Source organism: Tupaia chinensis, unplaced genomic scaffold (genome assembly GCF_000334495.1).
Source record: "Tupaia chinensis unplaced genomic scaffold, TupChi_1.0 Scaffold000638_1, whole genome shotgun sequence".
NCBI lineage: Eukaryota > Metazoa > Chordata > Mammalia > Scandentia > Tupaiidae > Tupaia > Tupaia belangeri.
The window spans coordinates 233,011-247,334 of record NW_006160159.1 but is presented as its reverse complement, the minus strand read 5'-3'; positions in this window follow the sequence as shown (position 1 = coordinate 247,334).

Genomic DNA, 14,324 nt, shown 5'->3' with positions numbered 1-14,324 from the left:
CACCCCAAGTCCTTTGGTGGTGATATCTCTGAACATGCGTGTGTGCCTTACTCTGTATCTCTTGCTCATGAAATAAATCATTAAACTTCAAAAAAATGAAACCTAATCCTTAGTTTTATATATTTTTTTCTAGAAAAGTGAGATAAGACCTCTAGCTTTGAATAATAAATATTTCACATAATTCACAAAATCTCCAAATTAAGACCCTTTTAAAAGTCATGATATTATTTTATGTAAATCATCAACTTCTTAGGATGGCCTATTTTATGATGATAAGATTCATTCTCTGCTGAAGCATAATTGCATTATCAGATATTAAGAAGAAGCCATAAACCACAAAATGGAAATTAGGCCAACAATGACCATTTTATACTCTGAAGATGATTGTATTTTAACATTTTTGTTGTCAACCACAGCAGTAGCAGGCTACAATGTGAAACCCAAATTTCAACATTACTTTAACCTGAATAAAATTTAAATATATCAACACTAAATTGAATAATCAATAACATATTTTTAGTCAGATAACCATTTCTTTGCCAATAAGTACATGCAGGCAAATCCATCAAGCAAATTCCATCTTCATTAGCGTCATAGTATTGCAAGATCTTTTAGAACTAAGAAGATATTTTCAGGTTTCCCATAGCTCCATTGTTTTTCCTTCTCCTTACAAAATTTGCAAATACACTACCACTTTCTCTTCATTGCCTATTCAGATTTGTAAATGGAATTTATTGCGAGCAATGTCATTTTACAGATTAAATTAATGTTATTATAAAAAGCTTTAAAACTCAAAGATATTTATGAGTCATGCTGAGAAAGGATCTGTACTCAGTTATAATGATTAATAAAAATCCCCCAAATTTTCACAGATGTAATAGCCATCACATGCATATTTTGCTCACAAAACAGATAACTATAATTTTAAAATAAGAACAGAAGCAGCACTGTTACTGATGCATCAGTTGGGATTAGCATATATTGGTGTATTTAGTGATGTTTTCTTTTTGAAGTTTGTTAATATGCACATAAATAAATTTAAAATTATTGTCACCAAGTTCACAGATATTAGAGTATATGTGTGTGTATATTTGCATGCAAATGTATATATACATGCAAACATATACATGTATATGATTGCTTATTGCTTATTTGTAATGCAATGTTGCTCTTCCTTCCATTAATATATAAAATGCACTTTTCTTTTTTCTTTTCTTTCTTTGTTTTTATTTTTTTTTTTTGAGAAGTTTTTGCTATAGCGCGCGTGCACTCGCCAGAAAGACAGAGAGAGAGACAGAGAGATAGAAAGTGAGAAATAACCCCTCAGGGGGGATGATTATACCATAATCCCTTCTCCTCCATTCTCCTCTCGGGATCTTGGGCACACATGCACACGTGCCCACGTGAGTTTAAGCCACCGGGTCCGGGACTTGAACCATGGTTGGCTACATGGGAGTTCAGTGACATAACCATTATGCAAACTACTGGTCCCTTTCTTTTTCTTTTTTGAGAGATTTTTGCTATAGGGTATGTGCGTGCACCAGGTAAACATAGAAAGATGGAAAGCAAGAAATCACCCACCAGGGTGATGGCCACACTACAGTCTCTTCTCCTTCATTCTCCTATAGGGATTTTGACCACATGCAAAATCATGTCTGGTGTGAGTTTCAAGCCACCAGATTTGGGACTTGAACAGTGGTAGGCATGTGGGAGTCTGGTGCATTAACCACCATGCCACCTGCTGGCCCATGGAATGTATTTTTCTATGCTCCTGTGTATGAGAAGACCTTGTGATGTGCTTTGGCAAAGTAAAATGAGGCTCTTCTGGTTTTCTCTGCAATGTACCAGTATCTGAGAGCTCAGGTGAGAAAAATAGCAGAATGGCCTAGCCTAAATTTCTTGGTCATGAACAATTATAAATCTTTGCACTTAAACAGCTAAGTTTTGGAAAAATTTGTCTCACAGGAATAAACACACAAAATAATATTGAAACTAATGTGAATATTGAAAGAGAATTGGCTACTACATCAAACTGCCAAGGCTTTTCTCTTTTCATACTTTATAAGGAAATTACAACTGATGATTTCAGAATTCCCAACCACTGTAATTTATTATTTGTTAGTTACAGGGCTGAGGAGTACAAAGAGATTTAAAATGTATGCAATTATTTTTATTAGAATAAAACTGATTATAGAAATTCCAATCAAACCATGAAAAGAGCATGACTACAAAGTGAGTTAATGTTAAGGGTGCATCTTAGCACCCTGGTTCTCAAATATGGGGAGTTCTGACAAAACACACTCCCAAGATGCTTTAATTAACCCATGTGTGGCCTGGGTATCAACATAGTTACCCATGTAAAAGACACAGTAGGCCTAAGGTTTACAGAAATGCATTTACAGAAATGATATACACAGAATAGCTAAGGGTAATAATCGTGACTGTACTATTATTTAATTGAAAAACACAAAATGATCTTTTATATTGTTTTGCAAAGAAGATATTATATTACTATATCTTAGAAATATTTGAAAGATGGGCCAACAGGTGATATAGTAATTAAAGGTGCTGAACTCCCACATGGCTGACCACAGTTGAAGTTCCAGACCTGGTGTCATGAAAGTCATGCCGGGTTTGTGTGTATGGGTCCCCAAAGTCTTAAAGGGAGAATGGAAAAGGGATTGTGGCATGGCCATCCCCCTGGCGGGGGGGGGGGGATTTATCACTTTCCCTCTCTCTGTCTCTCTCTCTCTCCTCTCTGTTGAGCACACATATCCAATGGCAAAAACCTTTAAAAAATTTTGTAACAAAAAAGAATGAGAAATGATGGTATGATAACTGAGGCTTAGTAATAGAAACTTATCTACATAATTCTATGTAGAACTATTTCAAATCTTTTTCTTTTCTTTTAATTTTGCTATAGGACAAAAAGAGTGAAAGAGAGAGAGAGACACAGAGAGAGAGAGAAAGAGAGAGAGAGAAAACACCCCCATAGGGAATGATCATACTGCAATCCTTACTCTTCTATTTATCACTCCTGTAGGGATTTGAGTACACATGTACACATGTACAACATGTTTTCAAGCCACCCAAGCCACTGGGTCTGGGACTCCAGTGACCATTTGGCCATGTGGATCTAGCTTCCTTAAATATAGTGTCACCAGCTGGCTTTATTGTGAATCTTAACAGGTTTACTAAACTCAATTTTTGGAACAATTTACATAATATATTTTTATTTATTTTTAAATATAATTGACATTTTTGAAACCTACATAATACTGTTACTCTAAATAATCCAATTACTTTAAAAATCTCAATCAGAAAAATACTTATCAAGTTTAATAATGAAATATAAGCAGAAAAGTTACTATCTGAGAAGTAAAATTCATTGGATCCAGCAGATGGCATAGAAATTAAGGTAGCTGGATCCCACATGTCTGACTGCACTGTTTGAATCCCAGACCTAGCAGCTTGGAATCATGCTGGGTGCATGTGCTTGCACACCTAAAATCTTGAGAGGAAAACAGAAGACAAGGGTTTATGCTGTTGCCATTCTCCCTGGGACATGATTTCTCACTTTCCGTGTCTCTCTGTCTCTCTCTGGCAAGATCACATGCCTTATAGCCAACAAATATACAAATAGAGGGAGATAAAGAGAAAGGTCATTGTATAAATATTCTATAATTAGATTATTTTAGCTAATTATGGTTTATATAAAGGTTCTATAAACCCTAGTGTATATTCTAAGACCGTGTATTCTCTCTCTCTCTCGCTTTTTGATAACAATAGGCCTTTCAAACAGAGTCCATTAGAGGCATGCTAAGTAAGTATAACTGAGTTTATTGGGACTAATGATTTAAAAGTGTATTCAACGTGCATGTTGTACACAAATTAAGTAAACAAATTAAGTAAAATATTTTCTCTGTAGTTTTTGATTTACATATTTAGTTGGTATTTGCTCAAAGTTAATTCAACTATTATAATCGCCTCATCTTATTTTTTAAATTTATAAAACGAATTTCTTCTCCAAAGATATACTTTTCCTAATCTGAAAATCCTCACTATTCAAATGATTTGAGAAAAGTGTTCAATAAATGCAAATCAAGATATTCTCAGTATACAGCTATTTCCTAATAATTTTCTACCTTTTTTAACTCTTACCACAAAATTTGACAAACGTTGCATGCATCTTATCATTTTATCATATATTATGTTGAAAAACAATTATTTTGTGTGTTGATTATAAATATTACCATTACCATGATAATTGACTAAGTTTTGAAAATTAGGATTTTTCTTCCAGAAGACTTACATGGCTCCTAGAATTACAGCTCTGTTGTTCGGATGCATCGTCGATGATAGTTTGAAGTACTTTCTCTCAGGTGACACATTTTAGAATTCTGATGCTGTTTCTCTAAAGAAAGACTTCTCAGTCAGTGAGTACCAGTTTGTGATTGACAAACTACAGTTTACATCAGGACGGAAGGGACTTTACTCCATTTGATGGGTGACTTTGAACAATCATTTTTAGGACCCACATACTGCATCTTCTGTCAATAAGTACAGAAGGAAAATGCCAGCTATTAAATACTAGAAATGGAGTTTGTGAGAATTAACACATTCACATTTGGAGGAAGGTGTACAACCTATCAAGACTCAATGATAAAGAAATAATAAACCTTAGTAGACTAGTGAGTACTTAGATTGAATTAGTAATAAAAAAATCTTCCAGGGAACCAGCAGTTAGCGTAATGGCTATGTCAATGGACTCCCACGTAGTCGACCATGGCTCGTGTCCTGGACCCGGTGGCTTAAAACTCACGCCGGGCGCGTGTGCGTGCGTGCCCAAGATCCTGAGAGGAGAATGGAGGAGAAGGGATTGCGGCGTGACCATCCCCCCTGGGGGGTGATTTCTCACTTTCTCTCTCTATGTCTCTCTCTGTCTGTCTGGCGAGCGCATGCGCCCTATAACAAAAATCTCTCCAAAAAAAAAAAAAAATCTTCCATAAAATAAAAGTCCAGGATCTGATGGCTTCATTAATTCCACCAAACATTTAATGACAAATAAATGTCAGCCCATCTCAATCTTTTCCCAAAAAATTGAAGAGGAAGGATCACTTCCAAACTAATTTTATAATGCCAAATTTACCTTGATACTAAAGCCAGACAAGGATACTGATACTATAAGAAAAGAGATTGATAGGCAATATTCATAATGAACAGAAATGCAAAAATTCTCAACAAAATGCTAGCAAGCCAAATTCAACAATATCTTGAAACAATCGTACATTATGATAAAATGAGATCTTCCCTGTGAAGATTGATTAACCATATACAAATTGATTAACAAGAATGATTAACCATATACAAATTGATGCATGTAATACACCACATTAACAAAATTAACAATAAAAATAACACGATCTTCACAATACATGTAGTAAAAACAAAATAATGAATGTAGTAAAAGCAAAATAATGAATTCAGTAAAGTTGCTAGGAAAATATCAATATATAAAATCGGTTTCATTTTAATACACTAAACAAATTATCTGAACAAGAAATTAATAAAACAATTTCATTTGCAATAACATCAAAAACACAGTCTTAAAAATAAATTTAACCAAGTTAGTGAAAGATGTGCACCCTGAAATTGTTCATTAATGAAAAAAATGGAAGAAGTCACAATTAAATAGAAAGATACTCAATGTTCATGGAGTAGAAGAAGTAATATTATCAAAATATCCCTACCCCTTAAAGTAATACACTGATTTATTGCAATTCCTATGAAAATCTCAGTATTATTTTTTAAATATAGAAAAAAATCCTAAAATGTATATTCAACCACAAAAGATCCCAAACAGCTAAAGCAATCTTGAAAAAAAAAAACAATGCCAGAGGCAGCATACTTCTGACTTTCATGTTATATTACAAAGTTACTATTATCAAACAGTTTGGTATTGATGCAGCAACACATCGGAAAATGGAATACACTAGAAATTCCAGAAATATACCCTTACCTACTAGGGACCTTAAAGAGTTTGTGGATAAATGAAATTAAGGAAGTTTATTTTTGATATCAATGCAGTTTTTTCATAATACTAATTTTCTGTGAATTTTTGATGGACTTCCCTGTTTTATAATCAACTAATTTTAAACAAAAGTACCAGTATAGTAACAATGAAAAGACAGTTTTATCAATAAATGAAGCGGAGAAAAAAAGAAAAAAAAAGAAAATGAAATAATGTCCTAATCTTATACCATACACGTGAATCAACTCAAAATACAAGACTTAAAACTGCAAACATTGAGGCATAATTCCATGATATTAGTTTTGATAATTGTTTTTTGAATGTCACATCAAAAGCACACAATACAAATGTAAATATAAACAAGTGGTCTACATCAAACTAAAAAGATTCTGCACAGCAAAAGACACCATGAACAAGATGAAAAGGCAACTGATGAAGTGGAAAATAATTGTAAACTAACTGGAATTAATATCTGGAATATAAAAGAAACATGTAATTCAATGACAAAAAAACTTTTAAATGAGCAAAACAACCTAAATTGTTATTTTACTAAAGAAGACAAGCAAAAAGCCAACAGTCATAATAAAGAAGATAAGCAAAAAGCCAACAGTTGTATGATAAGGTGCTAGTATCAGTAGTTACCAGGGAAATGCAAATCAAAACCAAAACGAGATATCACCTCACACTTTATAGGATAGTCATTATCAAAATATTAAAAGATAACAAACAATAACTGAATTCTTTCCACAAAACAGAAAGAATCCAACAATCTGGTTCATGTTTCCAGCTCACATTAGAAGCATGCATTCAAGAAATAGACTGAAAATAATTTGGACTAAGATTTACTATATTGTAAAACTCAGGTGTACAACTTTTGGTTTGAGGCTAACAATGTTAATTTTCTTCTAGTAGAAAAATTTAGCCCTCTTCTGAGGATGATAACAGAATCCAATATCCAGGAAACTGTGGAAGACTGTGCAAATAAATTAGAAACTTAGACAAATGTATAAATCCCTAGAAAAATATTACTTATCAGATATCAAGATTATAATGAAGTATAGTAATAATGATATTAAAAGAGATAAAAAATAGGAAATTGGAAGAGAAGAGAGAGTCAAGACACACATCCTTATATATGGACACTGAATTTATTTCAAAAGTATAGCTTTACAGCAGGGGAATGATCAATTTGAATAGATATTAAGAATCAAATGAATTAGAATCAGATAACTTTTACAAAATGTAAGGTACAATTTGAACTCCTACTTCATACAAAAGTTATCTAATTAAATTGGCATGGCTATAGACCTAGAAGAAACAGAAAATGTTTTTTCAACATCTGCATTAGATCCGAACAAACTCTGAGACTCCTGGTAATGGCTCCTAGTGTTCTGGAAACTAGTTAACCAAAAAGAAATGGTGCCTAATCCTGTTTCTTCCATGTTGTGGTGAGATGAGCACAGAATGACTACGGTTATCTGCAATATACACGTCTGTTCAAAATGTGGCGGACTAGAAATATGCAGCAGCATTCAATGATCTAGACACCTTTGAAATCCAACTGAGCATCTGGTGAAAGGCCAATGGCTACCCTTCATCAGGGGAAAGAACCATTTGTATTATGGACTAGAGGCAAAGCTGACTGAAACCTACTGACATTTCTATGTCTGAAAGTTTCTCTACCCACAATGCCTGTCGGAGCACAAAAGTCCACAGAACGGTGCCAGGCAAAAGAGCAGTGCCCAGCCCTAGTCTGCTACCACCCTGTATGGAAATAAGTACAGAAATTAGAATAAATACTTAGAAACATTTCGAATCGTTTGATCATCCATCTGAGTATCTAATGGAGTCCTATTGTTAAACACGAGATAAAAGATCTCTAAGTTTGTATGATGAGTTGCATGAGCAGGTGAACACAAGAAAAACATAATACAAAATATGCAATTGAAAGGTTAGGTTGTTATATAACCATAATTAATAAGGTAATTTGTTGTAACTTTCCACTTTTACAATCATCTAAAATTTTCAAGCTTTTTTTGTTTAAAAATTACAATTTAACATTATTGGCTACATTAGGTAAGCAAACATTGTATTCTTCATTTCTAATCCTAATTTGCATGTAGTGAATAAAGCTTCAATTTTGTCAACAAAGTAGCAGAAGTAAACCAAATGATGATGGTAGAAATAATTGCGAAGAAGTGCAGATAAAAAGGAGTTCATATCAGTTTTACTTAAAAGTATGATCCCTCATATATTTACCACAATTGATGGTAACATGTTAAAACAACATTATATTATTTATGGGAATGTAACAGCTAATGAAGCAATTAACTTCCAAAATTTAAATGGCATTAACATAAAAAGCATAAAGAAAGAAGTTCAAAACCAAAGAACTATTTAAGAGACAGATTATTAAATTAAAAAGTCAACAGAAGCAGATGTTCAATATTTTACATATAAACATTAGCACATTGTGGGCTTCTTACAAAGTAGCACTTTGGGTTGCTAAAATAGAAAGAAAAAACATAAACGATTGCATAGACACTAGTGAAATACTGCATCTAATGTGTTTGCTTGGAAATGGTCATTGACTGCTGCAAAGAAGGTACCTCAAGTGCTGCTTCCCAGTGTACCCTACATCTGAACATTTTCAGGTACCAAGGAACACTTAGGACAAATATAGATAGCTAAGTGTTTTTCATTGTGACTTGATTGATACATAAATATGGTTAAAAGGATATTTCTTTTACATTACAGATAATTTAAGATTGATGATTTTAAAATGGAAGATATCTTTTTCTTTTTTTGGTTCATTTTGAATAAACACAACTAGCTCTGCACTCTGTAACACAATAATTGCATGCAATGCCTGTAACTACAGTTTGAAATTTAAATTTGGGGTGCAAACATATTCCAATGGAACAGCTACAACGTCAAGAAAACTTTTTGGAATATTCTAATGAAGGAGCTATATAAAGGAATTTAAGGCAGCACAATGCTTCTTCCAAAATTGAAAAGTGTAAGCTTTTTTAAGCAAACAAAGAAACAGGGTTGCAATGAAAGTATAAATTATGTAGATTGGTAGATTAAGTTGGATATTATTTTTCAGTAGGTGCGAATAAAGAAAGAGATAAACATTATTGCAGACTGAGCTGCTGATGCTATTGAAGGTTAAAAAGTTGGGATCAGCAAATGGCATAATGTTTATGACACTAGATTCCCACATAGTAAACCTTGGTTCAAGTCCCAGACCTGGTAGCTTAAAACTCAAGCTGGGTGTGTGTGTGTGCATGCCAAACACCCTGAGAGGAGAATGGTGAAGGGATTATGGCGTGGCCATCCTCCCTGGAGTGTGGGATCATTTCTTGCCTTCTGTCTCTCCATCTCTCTCTGTCCGTCCAATGAACGCACACTCACTATAGCAACAATCTCTCTCAAAAAAGAAAAAAAAATAAAGTCTACTAAGAAAGTATGCACTACTAGAAAATCTCATGGTATTCTTGTCAGCTAATAAACCAGTTTGATCCCAACTTGTTGATGAACAAGATGGAAAAGAAACAGCCAAATATGTTTATTTGTCTGATATATTCTTTTACTTTAATAGTTTTATTCCTTATGCAAGAATGGTAAGCATAATTTTTTGTTGGTCATAAAAGTAAAAGTAAAATACAAAATGAGAAGATGGAACCGTCCGCAGATTGCAATGGCATGTTCCAAAATTTAATAGCAACAATTTTTACAGAGGTATATTATTATTATGTTATTACCACATGCTAAATATATCATGGGACATCTAGCATTTTTAGAATATTTTGAAATTTTTACTCATCCAAAAAGATCTGCTTATAAGAAATTCATGGATCCAGAATTCATTTCTTTTGTTAATGGTTAATATAAAATAAGTCATAACTCTGTGGGATAAATTATAGGAATTGCTACTGATGGACTACCAACATTTTAAGACATAAATCACTTGTTTTATTTTGAATAAGCAAGAAAAACGAATAACATTAACTTGCTGAAATTGTTTTAAAATATTTTCTTTTAGAAATAGAAGTCCTATAAGTTTAGTTTCTCTTCTGAATATTATTAAAACAAAGTATAGAAACAATATAGCTATACATTAAACACTCAGTAGCATCCATCAAACATAGATTAGGGAAATTAATAAGCAAGATGTTAATGCATTAAAAAAGTTAAGTATTAGGCCAGCTTCCATAGTCAGACCCTATATTGCCAACTAGGGTTCAAACTCTGGACCTGCGGCTTGGCCAGCTCTTGTCACAGTGCTCAAGGTGACTGGATTTCTCATGGTTAACTATGCTTCTCAAGTCCTGGACCCAGCAGCTTGAGAATATGATAGGAGCATTTGCATATATGCCCAAAATCACATAAGGAGGGATAAATGGAAGAGAATGGATTGTGGCATGACCATTCCCCATGGGAGTGGTTTTACTTCCTCGTAGTCTCTCCTCTTTGTCACTCTCTGGTGAGTTCACATACCCTCTGGCAGTTAAAAAAAGTGAGGTATTGATAGAGATGTGTATCTTCAGTGTACATATTAGTGTCAAACATGGAGAACCAATATTTCATTCCTAAGAGGATTTTTGGTTCTGTAAGGAGACTATGTTGTTTTGGAATTGCAATTTCCACACCATTATCTTTATGTATATTTAATAAACAATAGTATGTATTTTTTTAAATTTTCCTATGGTATATTGATTCTGATATTTATTAAAATGCATTTTATTGCTATTGAACCAATAGATTCTTAAAGAAGTACTTAAACAAAGCACTTTTAAAAAAATGCTGTTTCAAATAGTCAAGGTATTTAGGAGATATTAGAAATGTATGAAAGTTAATCATTTGAACAAAATAATTTAAATATAAAAAGTAAAAGATTTCTGCATAGACAAAGTGATTTTGAGAAAGAAACCCAGTTACATGTAATAATTATGCCATCTTATGAAATAGTTACTCCATCACATTCAAACTTTAAAAGCAAAATAGTAAGTGCTCTCATCTGAAATGCAAGAGATTTAGGCTACAACGTAAGCTCTATTGCTAACTAGAGATATGGTTTGGGGCATGCTAATTATCTACACTTAATCTTAATTTCCCTGTCCATAAAGTATTTAAAACATGTTTATAACATATCTATTGATAAGTGATTCAAGTGAGATGCCTGACAAAAGGTGTGGGCATCTTGGTAAACTCTTGGGCTTAAGGTTTGCCATTTTTATTATTATTCTTTATAACATTCTGTCAGCTGAAAAACACATGATTGATTTGGATTTAACCTAGCAAACTTCAGTTTGCATCCTGTATTTTTTTTTTCTTTTTTGGGGGGAAGAGGTTTTTGCTATAGGGCACGTGCTCTCAACAAACAGACAGAGACAGAGAGACAGAAAGCGAGAAATCACTTGGGATGGCCACTCCACAATCCCTTCTCTTCCATTCTCCTCTTGGGATCTGGGGAACGCACGCACACACACCCGGCGTGAGTTTAAGCCACCGGGTCTGGGACTCGAACGGCAGTCGACTACGTGGGAGTCCAGCGACATAGCCATTAGCTAACTGCTGGTCCCCATCCTGTATTTTTTAAGAAGTTTTTAAAGACCTTACTTATGAGAACTATTTTGATTCTACGAAAGTGCTATAAGTTAAACATTCAAACTAATTTAAGACTATAAAACCCAAAGCAGATATGTCTTGCAGAAGAAAAATATGAGAGATCAGAAAGGTTATTTGTGTCATTTACTTTTGGCTCTACAGTGTACATGAAGTATATGTTATTTCAATCCTTATACTAAACAATATCGTGAAAAGGAACCACTAGTATGGAATTTTCCTTTTGGCAGCACACGCAATAGGGCATTAAACGTGTGATATATTCCTTTTTTAACAAATAGCATTTTATTATTTACAAAATACATGGTAATCACAAGAGTACATATTACAAATTACAAAAGGGAAAAACACAGGGAAAAGTAGAGATAAATGGGTTAAATGACAACAAGGTACCTATTTGTATGGAGTCAATTAGAGTAACAGTTCTTTGTTCAAGTTAGGCAAGGCTAAGAGTAGATACATTGCTGTGTGAAAAAAAAAAAATGCCAGTTAGTTAGAAATATATCTCTACCAAAAAGTAGACAAGTATTCTTAATGTGTCTAAATGTGTCCTGAATTAAGTTATTGTATACACAGATACAGTGTTCTACAATACAACCATTGGTTTTAGGAAGGAATCTGTGAGATTTTACTTTGTATCTTGCTGAAAGAGCAAAACTCTGGGACTAATTAACTTCCCTGCCCTCCATATATTTTTAGCTGGTGAACTTCCTTATCCATTGCCCTTTTTCTGCATTGACATTTAGTCTTAATTTACTTTTTGGCTTCATATATAGGGATCATATCCATGAGACTCAGATAGCTGTATTTTAGCTTCTTGTCAAATATTTACATGTCGTGAGTAGCGTCTTGCAAAGGAGTTGTGATTAGTTGCCAAGAAATATCAAGAATAAAATGCAATTGTTATTATTTAAAGGTTTTTCTGTTTATTTCTGCAAATACAGAAGATAAACACTGTCAGTTCAAAGTAAACTCCAGAATATATATCGTTTTCAAAGATAATACTTCTCCAAAGGTTTTGATTTTCAAAATACACGGCAGAATGCTAGATTTGCATCCAATTCATAGGGGTTACCAGTGCCATGTGTAAAGTATCAAGCAACTGCCTTGTTTTCTGTCCACTTTGAAACTAATTAGAACTTCTATTAAAGACCTCAAAATTTAATGGAGACATACAAGTGAAGAAAATAAACTTCAACAGAGCAAATGCAATCACAGTTGTAAAGAAGACAAATTCTGAGCTTTATATTTTGAATAAATGGGAAACACAAATAACTTGAGTTGGAAAAGGAATGATAAAAGCACAGTATGAGGAACATAAGCTACTGTTCTTTAAGATGTTGTTTTAAGTGATGTTCAGAAGATTTTGAGTGAAAGCAGCCATTTGTCTTAGTCAATCCAACAGTATTTACCAAAATGGCCCTCCGTGCCAAATGTTTTTTTTTTTGTTATTCCCATTGATATGATTAGGGAGCTAATTCCATCTAATGATGATCCCCAGTTGTGTGACAAATACTATGTGCTCCATGGAATTGTTAGTAATGTTCTCCTAACCTCCATGATGAAAGTAGAAGAATGAAAGCCCTGTTTTTGTTTTTTTTTTTCCTGAAGTATTTTTCTTCTTCTTCTTTTAAGAAAAAAATAGTGACATTAATGCCAGATGGCATTGTGGTTAAGGCACTGGACTCCCAGTTGGTCACCCAAAGTTCAGGTCCTGGACACAGTGGCTTGAAAATAGCTCAAGATGTATACACATGTGTGCACAAAATCCCAAGAGGAGAATGGAGGAAAAGAGATTGCCATGTTGCCTTCCCCCCAGGCAGGGGTGGGGTACAGTAGGGAGGTAATTTCTCGCTTTCTTTCTTTCTGTATCTTTCTGGAGAGTGCATGCAAAAAAACTAAAAAAATAAAAAGAAAAAAAAAAGAAAAGAAAGGAATATTAATATTGGCATTAGTATGCCCTATGATTTCTCCTTTATTCAAATGCTCTTTTAATTTCTTTTCTTGGTCTTCAAATACTTTTTATTGGAAGACCATGTGTTGCCTTCATTTATTGAATTTCAAATAATTGTACATTTAGTTTTGTGAAAATACTGCCTAAATTTTCTAGTACAAAAGAAACCTAAAAATTATTTGAGGAATGTAGAGAAATATCCAACTTAAATAGCATTCACTTCTTTATATCTCTTGTCCTCCATTTTGTATCATTTTTAGACACCATTCATTGTCTAGGAGTTGGATTATTTTTAAGAATCACATAAATTAATAAGCATTTTTTTTTACTGTCAATAAATGACAATCTGAAGGGACGTGAAAACAGAAAGGGTATACAGTTACAGACCAACTAATAAGAAATAAGTATAATAAAATTGGAATATTTGCTGGATATAGTGACTATTTCATTGTATATTATACAAAACAGATGTGTGAACCAAGAGTTAAAAGATCTGGGGTCTGATACTTTCTCCACAAGTTGTTAGCTATAACACTTTGAAAAATAGATTTTTTTATACCCTAAAGGTGAAAGAAAGCAAGCAGTATAGATACGGTTAAGTGTTACAAGAGAAATACAAACTACCTTCTCTGGGAATAGATACAAGTTAAGATTTTACTTTTGCTGCTGGAATTGAGAAAAAATTATGGATAAAATGTCATTTAAACA